Here is a 13,315-nt window from a genome sequence, read left to right as displayed (position 1 = left end):
ATCATCAGTGGCATAGGGTGACTACTTGAGTGAAGGTGACACTGAAAAAGGCCAGAAAATTGTGTGGAGAGTGGCCTCTGACCTTGAGGTTCGGGAAGTGGAGCAGAATAAAGGACCTGGGAGCATCAGAGGGCTTCCAGAAGGAAAACCTCTTGGATGAAAGGTCAGCTCTGTGTCCCAAAGAGTTCGGTAACTCTGTTCCTGTGACCCTCGAAGGGGTGAGGCTGGTGGGGGCAAAAGAAAAAGCACTCTTTTCAGTGGTGATGGCCTAGATACCCTCTTCAGTTTTCCCTGCCCACAAGTCTGGTGGTGGGTGCCTGGGGAAGGGACACACCATGTCCTGGGTTAGGGGGCTCAGGGCACTTCCACGTAGCTGAAGCGCTGGGTGGAATGGGGGTGCACAGGGGGAAATGGCTGGTGGAGATGAAAGCAGAAGCAGGGAGCCAGGCTGGGGGTCAAGGGGGCCCAGCACCAAGCCCCAAAGGTGGCACTTGGGAGAGTGATGATCAGAGGGTGGCTGTGCCGTTGGAAGTGGACAGAGATGCCCCAAATCAGAAACCTGGAGTTTGAGAACTCTAAGAGAAATAAAAACAACCCCCATGACAAAGGGGTAAGTGTGAGGTTGAGTGTAAGTGTGCAGAGAATCTTAGAGCTGGAAGGGATCTTCAATGTCATTTAGTTCAACCTCCAACTCCATGAACTCTTCCAGTCTTCCACTGCCCAACTGAGGGAACTACTTGGACACCTCAAGGTACAGGGAGCTCACTCCCTTCAAGGGGGCTCATCCTATAGAGGCCCTCAAGCCTCCAGGACGGCCTGGATGGGCCTGGTGCCCTGACCTTGGCCCTGTTGAGTGGGCGGCCTCCACTGGGCCGCCGCACCTGGAGGGGGTGGCGGGTGGGGTGGGGATTGTGGGGCCGATGGGCCGGCGCTGCTGTCCCCAGCCCCAGTGCTGAGGCAGGCAGAGTGCAGTGGGCTCTGGTGGAGGTCGGGAGAACTGCAGGGCGAAGGCCGCCGGGGGCTTCGCGGGCTGCCGGGGAGGGAGGCACTTGACACCGGCCGGGGAGAGGAGGGGCCGCTGTCCCTGCGGCCAGTGCTGGATGCGGGGACCCAGCGCAGAGGCAGCGCCAGGTAGCCGAGCACCCCGCGGGTGGTGGTGGTGAGGGAGCTGCAGCAAGGGCCCCCCGGTGGAGTGGCCGGAGCGCGGCCGAGGCGTGATGCCCAGGCCCAGCGCAGGGTCGGGGTGCTGCGGGGTCCAGCCCTCGGTCTATCAGAGTGCGGGGATCCCCAGCGCAGCGGCTGAGGCCGGGAAGTCGGACCGAGGGCGCTAGGACCGGCCGCGCGCCCAGGCCGCTCGCGCCGAGGCGCCCCGGGGCCCCCCAGTCGGCGCTGCCTCCCGGCCCGGCTCCGCAGCGCCGGGGCCCGGGCCAGCTCGGCCGCGGGGGGCGAGCAGCGGGCGGAGGCCTGGGCCCGCGGGCGGCCGGAGGGAGGGAAGGAGGAAGGCGGAGAGAAGGGGTGGGAGGGGGGGACCCGGCGGAGGAGGCGGAGAGAGGGAGCGCGACAGCGAGCGGAGGGAGGGAGGGAGGGCGCGCGGGCGGCGGCGTCGAGACCAGAGGCGAGCCGGGACTCGGCGCCGCGACACCAGGGCGCGCAGCCGGGCCGGCCCGACCCCACCGGCCACACGGTAATGAGCGCTGCTACTGGCGGTCCCGGCGGACGGCCCGGAGGCGGGCGAGGAGGAGGGGAGGCCGGGCGGGGGGCACGGTGGCGGGCAGTGCCCGGCTCGGAGCACGCTCCCAGACCCCTGCAACTCGGCGCCGTGCGCTCGCGGGGCCAGGGCTGCGGGCGGAGACGGCGGGCTGGGTTGGCCGGGGCGGCGCGGGGCATTTGAGGGTTTGTTTATGTCACTGTGGGCTCGGCAGGCGCCCCCTCCTGTCCCGCCTGCTCCCTGCGCGGAGCCCCCTCCCCGCCCCCGCCCCGCTCCGGGCTCAAGTTCAAGTCTATACAATGCCGCGGGGGGGCCCCCCTCCTACGTTGGCCGCTGCCGCGGTGCCGGGCTTTGCGCTGCCGCAGGGTCTCCGGACCGGCCACCCCCGCCTTCCGGCCCTGTCCCCGCCCTGGAGCCCCGCCTGGGGCCTGCGGCCGGAGCACTGGAGGGCGCGGACCCCGACCCGGAATAATCGGCTCCCGCCGCGGCCCGCAGGGAGCAGAGGAAGGTGGCGGGGGCCTGGCCCCGCGCAGGCAACGCCGCAAAAGAAAATGGCAGCCTCGACCCTCCCCTCCCCCCGGTTCCCGGTCCTCCACGGCCCGGCAGGGCGGGGGACACGCGAGGCCCCCGGGGGCGGTCCGAGGGGTAATCGGGGGGCCGGGCCGGGGAACATTGCGCAGCGATCCTCCTTCGGCCACCTGTGGCTGGGGGTGCGGGGTGCCAGTGGATCTGGGAGGGGCGACGGGGGTGGGGAGAGTGGCACTTGGGGGGCACACCTCCCCGCCGAAGGCAGGGCAGTGCGCGGGGCGGGGGGGGCACGTCGTGCCTGGCTCCTCCCTGCCCCCGCCGCGGGCCGTGGGAGCCGGGCGGCGGCGGCGGCGGCGGCTGTGGCGGCGGCGCCGCAGTGTGGGGGCGGGGCGGGGGCGGGCGAATATCCCGAGCCCGGGCCGCGGGGGCCGGAAAACGGGCGGGTGGGGGCTGAGGGGCGGGCCGGGAGGCTCGCGGGTGGGGGCGTCCTGGGCCGCCCCCTGCAGCAGAAACACCCCCTCCGCACACACTTAACACTCACGCGGACACACGCACCCCCGCTGGGCCGGTGCAGACGTGTCCTTGAAATTTAGCATCTGCACAGTGAAGGACGAGGCCTCGCCGAGGCTGCAGATCGGGGTCTTCGGGCCCAAGTCCCTGCGCCCCGGGAGTCCCGGAGCTTCGGAGCCGCGGGCGCCCCGGTCCGTGTCCCGCCCTCACCCCGGCTCCCCTCCCCCAGGCCGCCCGGACCTCCCTCCCCCTCGGCGCGGACCGGGCTGGCGTGGGTCCAGGGCCCGCCCCCGGCCTCCCCCAGTCCCCCGTCGCTGGGGCCCGCCGCCCTCCGGCTGCCAAACTTCGCTTTGCTTTCCTGGAGCCTCCCTTCTTGGGGGAACCCACTCCCTTCCCACCCCACCTCTGCTTTCCCCCTTTTCTCTTCGTCCCCTCCGTCCTTCCGCCTCCTCTCTGCACTGCAAAGCCAGCTGAGTAGGTGTTGGCGCCTTGGGTGGGGTGCGGGGGCCCGCCGGTTCTCAGGGGCCCCCTCCCCCAGCCCCCGAGGGGAGCCCCCTGTGGCTGCACCTTGACCCAAGATGGCGTCCCGCACCCAGCTGGGCAGCCTGGGCTGCGTCGGGCCGGAGGGAGGGCCGGGCCCAGAACCACACAATTCGCCCCCTCCCAGGCCGGCGGGGACAGGAGCCTGCCTGAGAAGCGCCCTCTGCCCTGTGACCCAGCTTGCCCCTCACTGCTGTGCCCAGAGACTGCCACCAGCATCCCTGGGGGACTGTTGAGTCTTCATGTTTCACCCCGGGCTGCCAGCGGCTGGACTGGCCTCCCGCGCTGGCCCCTGCGAAGGGATCCTGGGATCAGGTGCTGCGCCGCTGTGCCTCCTCCCTCCCCGGCAGATGTGACAGCTGCAGCCGGGGAAGCTTTTCTCCTTGAGCGTTGCTGGAGTGTGAGGACTGGCCTGTGGGATTCGGGGAACCCAGCTGTCAGGCGGACCCTCTTTGGGCTGTCCCCTCTGTTGGCAGAGGCAGTTCCTGGTGGTTTGCTGGAACTGCCTGGGCTTGGAAGCTTCGGTTGTCAGAGTTCCTGCTAGGTTTCTGGGGCAAGGTGGTCCCCCTGTACCTCCAGGTCACACGGAGACCCTGGCTGGGTTGATTGACAGGCAGCTCTGTGGAAGTGTGAGTCTGTGTGCATGTGTGTGCATGTGTGCACATGTGCTGCACCCAGGCAGGGGCCCCAGGCAAACTTGCACAGCGGGTCTGGCACCTGCCTGCTTCCCTTCCAGGCCTCACTTTTCTGAGCCCTGGCTCCCTCTCTAGCCTCTTGTCCAGTTTCTGGGTGCTTGTCTTCAGCTCATCAAAGGCAGAGCTCCAGGCTCAGGTGGACTGAGGCTCTCTTTGCTCTCCTTCCCAGGCACGTGGGCCTGTAAATAGGAGGCCGACCTTAGAAAAAGTGAATTCCTTCTAGATTCAAGGAGTGAGTGCACAGTGCAAGGACTGCTCCCCAAGCACTGGAGAAGCATAGGAGAGGATGACCGATTGACCATCTGTCAGGGTGTCTGTGGACAAGATTCCTCTGTGGGATGGGAGTTGGACTGGAGCTTGAAGGTCCATTCCAGCTTTTAAACTGTATGGTTCATGGTAGAATTTCCAGCCCAGGAATGGGGAAGGGGTGGTCTTTTTTTCCCCACCACACAGCAGTAATCAGGAAAGTCTCCCAAGGAGAGGAGGTCTGAGAGAGAGCTGCCCCCCTCCCTGGGGGATGGACCTTTGAAAGCAGAGGTGGTGTGAGGGGTGGGGACCCTGCAGGAGACAGGTTGCCACATCTGACTCTACAGAGGGTGTAAAAGTTCAGCTTCTGATTAAGCCTTCACATGTATGTGTCCTTGTGTAGGTTTACTTGTCATTCTGTGTATGCATAATTCCTGAGGTTTCTTCCCCAGGTTCTGTCATCCTGTGTATGCATAATTCCTGAGGTTTCTTCCCCAGGTTCAGTTTAGAGTAAGCACTTGAATCCCTTATGGATGTTTTACTATCATAGTCACACATCAGTGCCATTGTCTTCTGTAAAAGCCTGCAAGGAAGACAGGACAAGCTGGAAAATACTTGCCCAGGGTGATCTGGCCGAGAAGAAGGGAGCGAGGCCTACCCTCTAGGGAACTTAGACTGTGCTCTGCACAGCTCTCCTGAGCTGCTGCTATGCATGTTTGTTTTCTCTCCTATCAGTTTGTGGTGTCCATGGGACCATGGACCTTGCCTCAGCTACCTCTGGGTTCCCCCACTGGACATTTCATGGGGCCACCATGGATGTCTGCTGAATGGTGAGGAAGCTTGCTGCACACCTGTGTGCTTTGTCCCTGTCCTGTCTCTAGTGGCAGAGGATTTGGTGGCCATGCTCTTCTTCTGCTTGCTGTTGCTCTGCTGTCCCCGAATGGCCATCACCTGCTTTTAGGTTAGTTCCTTAGGCTCAAGCTTCCCCATAACACCCAAGTTCTTTCCCAGCAAGAGCCCAGACTCCCTCAAAGCTCCTTTTTGGGGAAACCAAATAGAAAGAGAACTCTGAGAGCAGTCTAATGGGGGTGAAAGTAGACCACCCTCTGCCCCATCCTTGGGCCTGAAATGTTACCATTAAAATCCAAGCCTTTGAATTTAGGGTTGAAAGAGAACTTTGAGCCCTGAGAATACTTGGAGCTGGGTTGGGGGCTGTTTGCGCATGGGGCCGGGCCCCTTTTCTCCCAGAGTTGAAAGTGCTACCCTGAGCTTGAGGCCAGAAGGCCAGTTGTGTGCCTGTCACATGCTCCTCTCCCTCTGCACTTCCTGCTGCCTTCTCCTTGTGTGGGCTGGGGTCCCTGACTTGGTGCCCATGTCCCCATTACCCACTCCATGCCCCACTGATAGTAAGTGTGTCTCTGGTCTCTAGCTTGGGAACAGGCAACAGTTAGGGCCAAGGCACGGCCTGTGGGAATCTATTCTGCTTACATTTGAGTATGTAATACACACTGGAGCCTGTCAGGAACCTGCTTGCCCTTTGAGGCCGGGTGTTTCCGTGGGCCTGTGTGCTTTGCTGCTCCTGCACAGGGCTTTCGTAGTAAACTAAGGGTGCCAGATTCCTCTCCACTCAAATCCTGAGGGTTCGTTTTCAGCATTTCTCTCCTTGACTATCCCCCCCCCAAAAAAGCTACAAAACCTGAGATCCATGCAGTATCAGGGATGTGAGTGTGTCCAGGCCTGCCTCCATTTGGCTAAGTGTGTGGGCAGGACAGGGTGTGGTGCATGTGGTCCTCTGTGCATATTTTTGTGTACACATCTTTCTGTATACACTGTGTGCAGCTATGTGGGGATAGATACAACTTGCTTAGACGTAAGTCTGTTTCAAGGCCATGGAGTCAAGTCTGTTTCAGTGAGGGCCACGGAGTCAGAAGGAGCTGCGTCCTGACACTTCCTAGCTGTGGGATCTGGGGCAGCTGACTTAATCTTTCTGAGCCTCAGCTTCCTCACCTGTACAGGGGAGTAAAACCAGGCTGTGCTCAGGTGGTTGTGAGGATTAAAAGAGATAATGTGCCCACTGTTAGCCAGCTGTGATTACTTTCGTCATATGGGCAGCTTACGTGGACCGGCACTGCAGGAAGTGCCCTGAGAAGTCTTGTCCACCTTCCTGCCTCTTTTGCAAAATCTTGGACGGATGACGAAAGTGCTGTTTCTGATTGAAAAATCTTCCGAGGTGGGCTGCTCTTCAGCGCCACTTAGCAGTCTGTTCCAGAATTTAACAAGTTGCATTGTCAACAGGTTGTCTTTGTATCCACCTTAAATCCCTCACAGTGCAGTTTCGGCTCTTTATTATGATTCTGTTCTGAGCGCAGTATATTTGCTTCCAGAGACTTACTGAGCATTTCCTGTGGGCAAGGCCATGTGCTAGGCTTTAAGGGCACAGAGTGAGTTTAAGGTGTGCCCAACTAATGACCGCAGACTAAGGTCACAGGACAGGAAGAAATAAAGTGCTCAAATGACAAGTCACAACCAACTGGGGGGACTTCTTTGAGGAGGTGGCATGTAAAATAGGCTTTAACATGCAGAGATAGGGCTTCCAGACTGAGAGGAGGAAGCCAAGTAGTCGGAGATGAGGTGACTGAAGTGTGGGGGAGCCACTAGAGAGACAGAACAGGGCCTCAGGTGTGCTAGGGGCCAGGCTGAGGCCCCGTGTTGATTGGGGGAGAGTGGGCCCCTGTGCTCTGCAACGCCTGTGTGGCCATCGGAGAATCACTCTGAATGGCTATGCTTGTTACTTTGGGGGATAGGGTGGGGACAGGACAGAAGGAGGAAAGGGAGAGAGGGAAAGGGTCCAGTGAGCTCATTTGGTATAGGATCTTGATGATTCCTTTATATTCTGAACTTAAAAGCTCAGACTTGGAGAGAAACAGAGCAGGGTTTAAATTTCACCAACCCCAGGGGTTGTGGCCATTAAGGGGAGCACCAGCTAGGGTCAGGTCTGTGTGCCAGTGATGGCATTATGGTGGGAATAGGGGGTGGGGGGAGGGTCCCTTACCTGGTCTCCCAGAGGTCTCTGTGTCGTCCCACTTTACATCCCCTCCCCAGGCTGAGGTGCCCCAGCTTCCAGAACATTCTCGCAAGGGGCTGTGATGGGGGTGCAGAACCTGACTCTGCCCTGCTCTCCCTCTCCCTCTTTTACATGCAACAGAACTGAGCCCCCAACTCGGAGGGGATGTGCCCCCGCCTGGCAGCTGTGCCCCCAGGTGCCTGGCAGCCCGGAACAAGGACAGCCAGTGGTCAGGGCCCGCCAGGCCACATCTCCCTTGCTGGACACATCGCAGACCTGTCTGGAGGACAGCGACAGGGGGAGGAGGTGCAGAGCCTGGGGCTTTCCTAGCCAAATCCCAGTGGGGAGTGGAATTTTTTTCAGCTGTAACTGAGCATTGCCCACTCCCATCCTGCTGTGCTGCCCTCTGACCCTTACAGCTTCCCAGCCTTATTTGTATCTATAACCAGGTTCCTATTTTCTCTGTGCGGTCATGGCCCTGCTCCTTGTCATCCCTATTGATCTTCCCTCTGTGTTTCTGTTTCAAATGTCAAGGTCATTTTCAATTCTGAGCCCGTTGTTAGCTGTCCTGTCCGGGTGCTCAGAGGGGACAAAGGACTATCTGAAACAGCTAGTAACCAGAGGGCTGGGACTTGGGTGTCCTGACTCTGAGCCTGGTGCTCTTCCTGCTGTGTTACTATGTGGGTGAATCTGGGGGTCGGTGCAGAAGATGTTCTAGACCTAATAGATCAGCTAGATCCCAGTGTTCCAGTGGTCCTTACTTGAAAAGGTTAACAGATGCTTAGAGGGTACATTATGGGATGGTGGGGTCAGATCTGTGGTTTACTGAACTGTGGGTTGCATGTGGGCTGAGTCATAGTGAATGTCTTGCAGTGGGAGGCTGGGGATCTGGGGGACCTGGGAACAAGCGTCCCCTTAGAGGTTCCCCGGAGGATCCAGGGAGGAGCAGGTGAGGATGCTCGGGGGGCGGGGGATCCTCCAACGCTCCAGCAAGTGGAGACTGTTGGGAGAGGGCCTCTTGAAGGAATGGTGCTGTGTGATTATTATTATAGATTCTGAAAGGAGAAATAAATTTATGGATAAAGGGGGATGTTTAGAGTCCCCAAAGCCTTTGAAATGGGGTAGTAAGCATGTCTATTCTGACATGTAGATGTCCATCATATGGGATTATAATTTTGTTTTTGTAAAATTTCTAAAAAATATATACAAATGTACACATTTATAGGCTGTACATGCATAGAAAAAGTCACAGCAAACCTGTCAGCAAAGACTGCCTTTTTACTTTATACACTTTATGTACTTTGTACCTTTGAAAAAATGCAAATGCACACATGCTACTTTGTTCATGACAACTAAAATAAAACCACACTTTTTAAAGCTTCTGGATAAGAACATGAAAAAAATTTGAGTCACCCTAGGCCTGGAAGGATGGGCTCTTTTTATGATGGATAAGAAACTGGCTTGGAGACTGACAGCAAAGGGTAGGGCTACTCAGGAACTCCTCTTCTCTGGGAAGGTTGCAGGGAAGAATATTGCAGACACTGAGGCCTCCAAGCAAAGGCCTGTGCTTGGAGGGGCCGGGGCGAGAGTGGCAAACAGGCAGCCGGCTATACCCAGGTATACCAGGGGCAGTGGACCAAGTTAGTTTTATAGGACTGTGATTTGAAACTCTCAGTTCTGACTCAGGATGGGAAACAGATCATCGAGGATCTTCCCAAAGGGCTTCAATCTATGGTTCCCTGGGAACTGGAGGTATGGCTAGGGCCTGAGCCAGGTATGGAGCATAGGGTGACGCATAGAGGGCCAAGTGGTGTTTCAGGGGGCCCCACCAGGGAGTGGAAGGGATGCCTGGGGAACTTGTCGGGCGTGTGGGCTCAAGCTGTACCCAGCTCTGTGATCTGAAGGCCATGAGCAGGTGGCAGTGACCCAGGTGACAGGGTGGAGAGGTGAGGAGGGACAGATAGGAATCCCTCTGCCTGTTGCTTGGCAACAGCACCCATCTCCCCCTTCCACAGTTCCCTCCCCCAACCCCAGCCTCTACCCTTGAGTACTCTCTTGGAGCTTGCTTTCCCCTCTGAGGCTGCCCCTGTTGAATAGGACATGAGGAAGGGTTTATAATTCTTTGACCCTGCCCTGTTCTGCCCTGGAATAAGGCAGGAAGATAAATAAAAGAACAGTAGCATGGAGGCAAGCTAGAGCTGCCCTCTGTGTCCCTCTGTGGACCTCCCCTCCACCCCAGGCTGGTAGGGGACAACCCCAGGCTGGTAGGGGTCAGGCGTGCAGGGCAAAGAAGAGACCGCCAGGGCAGGCAGGCCTTGATTAGTGTCTCAGCCCCACTACTACTCAGTTACTTCGAGACATAAACATCTTTGAGCTGCAGGTTTTCCATCAGAGATAAGAAGAGGATCCACATCTTACATGAATCAAATGGAGTATGTTAGGAAAGCAGCCAGCACTTTGCCGGCACGTAGTAGGTGCTAGGAGACTTGAGTTCCTTTTCTTTAAGTGGGGTCATGTCAGGGCTGCATGAGGGTGACTTTCAGGACTGTGTGTGATGACCCCCATGGAGGCCCCTGTGCACTATAAGACCCTACAAATGTTGCCTATGGTTTTTCTCACTCTTTAGGGGTCTTAGGGCCTCTGTTCCTGCCTCTGTAAAGCCAGGATTTGGCTGGTTGATCTCCGAGTCCCCCAACCCTGGCCATTTGATCTCTGGAACTTTAATCTTGATGTACTTCATCAGTCTCTTAAAGTCTGTGCTCACTGGTGACCCAGCAGGTCCCCCAAGCCCTGAGCCCTCTCCCTCCTTGCCCTCTGGTCTCTTTGGGCCCAGAGCCAGCAGTGGCTTCTCTTCTGGGTTCTGGGCCTGCTGGCAGGGTTGGCTCTGCCCCCTGACCTAGAGGCATGGGAGGGTCCAGACCACAGCCGGGCCTGGCAGCTGGCACACAGCACCGGTTCCTAATAGTTTTATTACCAGCAACAATGTGGTGCTTGTTGCCATCCTCAAGCAGGCTGGTGGTTCCCAGCCCAACTGGTGGTGGCCTGCGGGCCTGCCTGGTACTGGAAGCTCAGCTGGGAGGCCCAGTGGGGCTGGGCAGTTGCCTCTGCATTTTCTTCTGTCAGCATCCTCCACGCAGCCTAGACACAGAGAGCTGGGGTTCAGGTGGTGAGATGTCAGGGCCCCAAGTTGGCAGGCCTGGCAGCTGTCAGGTTCTCTCTCTTTGGAGGTCCCTTGCTTCAGACCCACAAATAAAGTTTGTCTCTTTTTTTACTAAAGACTTACTATGTGCCAGGCACTGGCTACAAAGATGAAAGGGACTAGTTGGTTCTCAGGGAGCCCAAAGCAGAGGTGAGAGTCCGGAGAGGGCAACCGTTACATTATAGGTAGATGGAGAGAGCCCTGGCAGCATGTGCCTGGGGCATCACGAGGGCTGGGGGAAGGGACATCTCATTCAGGGGGAGGGAAGATCAGGAAAGGCTTTCTAAAGGAGGTGATGCTTGAGCTGAGTCTTGAAGGGTGGGGAGCAGTTAGCCAGGTGGTCAAGGGCATATTCTGACCTGATGTGGCCAGAGTGATGGCATATGAGGAATGATGAGATGTGAGGCTTGAGGGCTGGGCCAGAGCTAGACCATGGAAAGCTGGGATATTACCCATTGATAGGTGTTGGGCTTGGAGTAACATGCCCATATTTATATCTGAGGAAGATCATCCTGAGGCATCAAGGAAGAGAAATTGGACAGGTGAGGATGGGAGCAGGGAGCCCAGGCAGAAGGCTGGTGCAGAAATCAGGGAGCAGGAGTGTGGGCGAGGAGGAGGAGTGCTTTGCGAGGCATTTAGGAAGCAGAGCTGGTAGGAACAGCTGGGCAACGGAGGGGGTAAGGGAAGCCAGGGGGAACCCTTTGGTTTCTGGCTCAGCCAGCTGTGTGGGTGGAGAAGCCATTCACTGTGAGGGTACAGGTTGGGGGGGAGTCTCGATAAACCCCGGAATGCTTCACGTGGGAGGAGGGAGTGGAGTGGGCACTTGAGGGTGGTTAGAATTTGCCCAGGTGGAGCCTTGGTTGGGCCAGCTGACAGAAGGAGAGAGCCTGTGTCACCAGGCCTGGAGGTGGGGGCCCAGGAGGGGCAGGGGCCAGTGTGATGGATTAGAAAGACAGGCACATTTTGTTCCATAACTGGTCATAATACGTGGATATTTTTGAGCAGGGAAGTGACTTAAGCAGGCGTTCATTCCACATGTATCAGGGGTGCTGATGTTTGGGGCCCTAAGCTGGGGCCTGTGCTTCTCAGAAGCTCCCCACAATGATGAGCTGCAAGGCCCAGACCTCCAGCTGCACGACCTGGGGTATGTCCTGTCACCCTCTGAGATGGGTATGTGAATTACCAAATTGACATCCACCCTCCATTGAGAAGCAGGTCTGCTAAGTTAGGTGGGGATAAGCGGAGGGCAGCAGTTTGAGTAAGCAAACAGAAAAGAAGCAACCAAAACTGTTTCTCTAAAAGAGAAGTGAGTCTTTTGAGTGTCAAAGGAAGGGCAGTTGAGAAAGAATTTCTAGAAAAATGTCATGAGCCATGTCAGCATCACTGGTGCAAGAGGCAGCATGGCCCCTCTACCCTGCCACCTCCTAACTGTAACCTTGGGCAGATCATGTAACTTCTCTTAGCCTCCGTTTTGCCATCTGCAAAGTGGGGATAATCTCACAGGCTTGTGTTTTTGCTTGTTTGCTTGTTTCAAACACTGCTGCTTGCACTAAACCTGGATATTTTATGTCACTCGTTTAAAAAAATCCTATGCAGTTGGCCTCACAGGTGTTTGAGGATTACAGTTCAGCCATGCGTTTTCCTGCCTGGCACCCAGGAGGCGCATGCGCATATGCACACGCCCCTTTCTCACTGAGCTTCTGGCCCGCCTGGCCCCTCGGTCAGTAAGTTCCACTTTCCCTGGAAGGTCCATTTGTCATGTTCCATTGACTCTCTTATTCCCCAAATCTGGATAACCCCAGTGTATTTGAAGAGTATCTGCTGAGCTAAATGGGAATTAGGGGGGTCAGAGCTGCCTATCCATGGCTGTGTGGAGAGCAGAGGGAGAGGCAGGAAGAGGCTCTGAACCCTGCAGGGCCTGGGCAGACCACAGCTGGGACCTTGCCTGCTAGCTGGCTCGGTTTGCTGGGGAAAGGGGAGCAGGGCCCTAGAGGTGTCTGGGAAATGAGCTTGGGGAGACGTTGGTCTGGATGGTGAGGCCAGCTTCCTCTGTGAGCCCGCACACGTGGTGGCTATTGGGCTGTATGGTTGCCCCCGTGGCATGCAGCCACACCCATGGGGAGACCTTTGAAGTGTCACTGCCTTCCAGAGGAGGCCTAGGGGAAGGTGGCTTCTCAGCAGGGGCTCCTCTGGTGGTGATGTTGGCAAGAAGGCCTGGGACAGAGTCAGGCAGTCTGCCTGGGGGTGGGGTGGGAGGGACCACTGTCGACTTGAGTGTAGAAACCAACCTTTCTCTGGTTTGCACATACCTGTCACAGGGCCAGCCCTCTGGAAGTTGGGCATATATGGACTGAGGGCGTGGGGGTGTAATCAAATGAAACATACAGTTTAATTAATCTGGCATACCCTTAATGGTATACATAATTGTGCTGCATGGTAATTAAGTGTAAATGGTAAGCAGTTCACATAAATGTTTTTGTAATTGGTATTAATTTTGCAAAGGCAAACTGAGTTTATGCGGTTTCTCTCTTCTTGCTCTGTTAGTTTCCTAGCACAGGCGATTCCTAGCTCTTAGAGGAATCCTGTTGCAAATGTTTGTTTATAGGGCAATGTTTTGTATTTTCTCTCAGAACAATGTTATGAATGGTTATGAGGTTCCCAAGCTGGTTTCCAAATGCCTCTTTGGCCCGTGCTGTAGGTGAAATGTGCGACGCATGTGCGGGGAGGCCCTGCCTGGAATCCTCCTGAAGCCCGGAGCCCTGAGCAGGAGAGGAGTGTGTGTGTGTGTGTGTGTGTGTGTGTGTGTGTGTGTGTGTGTCGGGGTG

General features: G+C 57.3%; 1 protein-coding gene across 1 annotated transcript in view; it reads left to right on the top strand.

Annotated features, from left to right (window-relative positions):
* Positions 1-1,569: 1,569 nt before the first annotated feature.
* The window catches only part of DNMT3A (DNA methyltransferase 3 alpha), a 99,328-nt gene continuing 87,582 nt past the window's right edge, over positions 1,570-13,315 (top strand). The window contains exon 1 of the mRNA XM_081156552.1: positions 1,570-1,684. The gene's annotated coding sequence lies outside the window, so the exon portion shown is untranslated. The remainder of the gene's footprint in view (positions 1,685-13,315) is intronic.

The sequence above is a fragment of the Miniopterus schreibersii genome (genome assembly GCF_964146895.1).
Source record: "Miniopterus schreibersii genome assembly, chromosome: 13".
Lineage (NCBI taxonomy): Eukaryota > Metazoa > Chordata > Mammalia > Chiroptera > Miniopteridae > Miniopterus > Miniopterus schreibersii.
The sequence above is the reverse complement of the archived record's forward strand: the minus strand, read 5'-3'. Positions and strand labels throughout refer to the sequence as shown.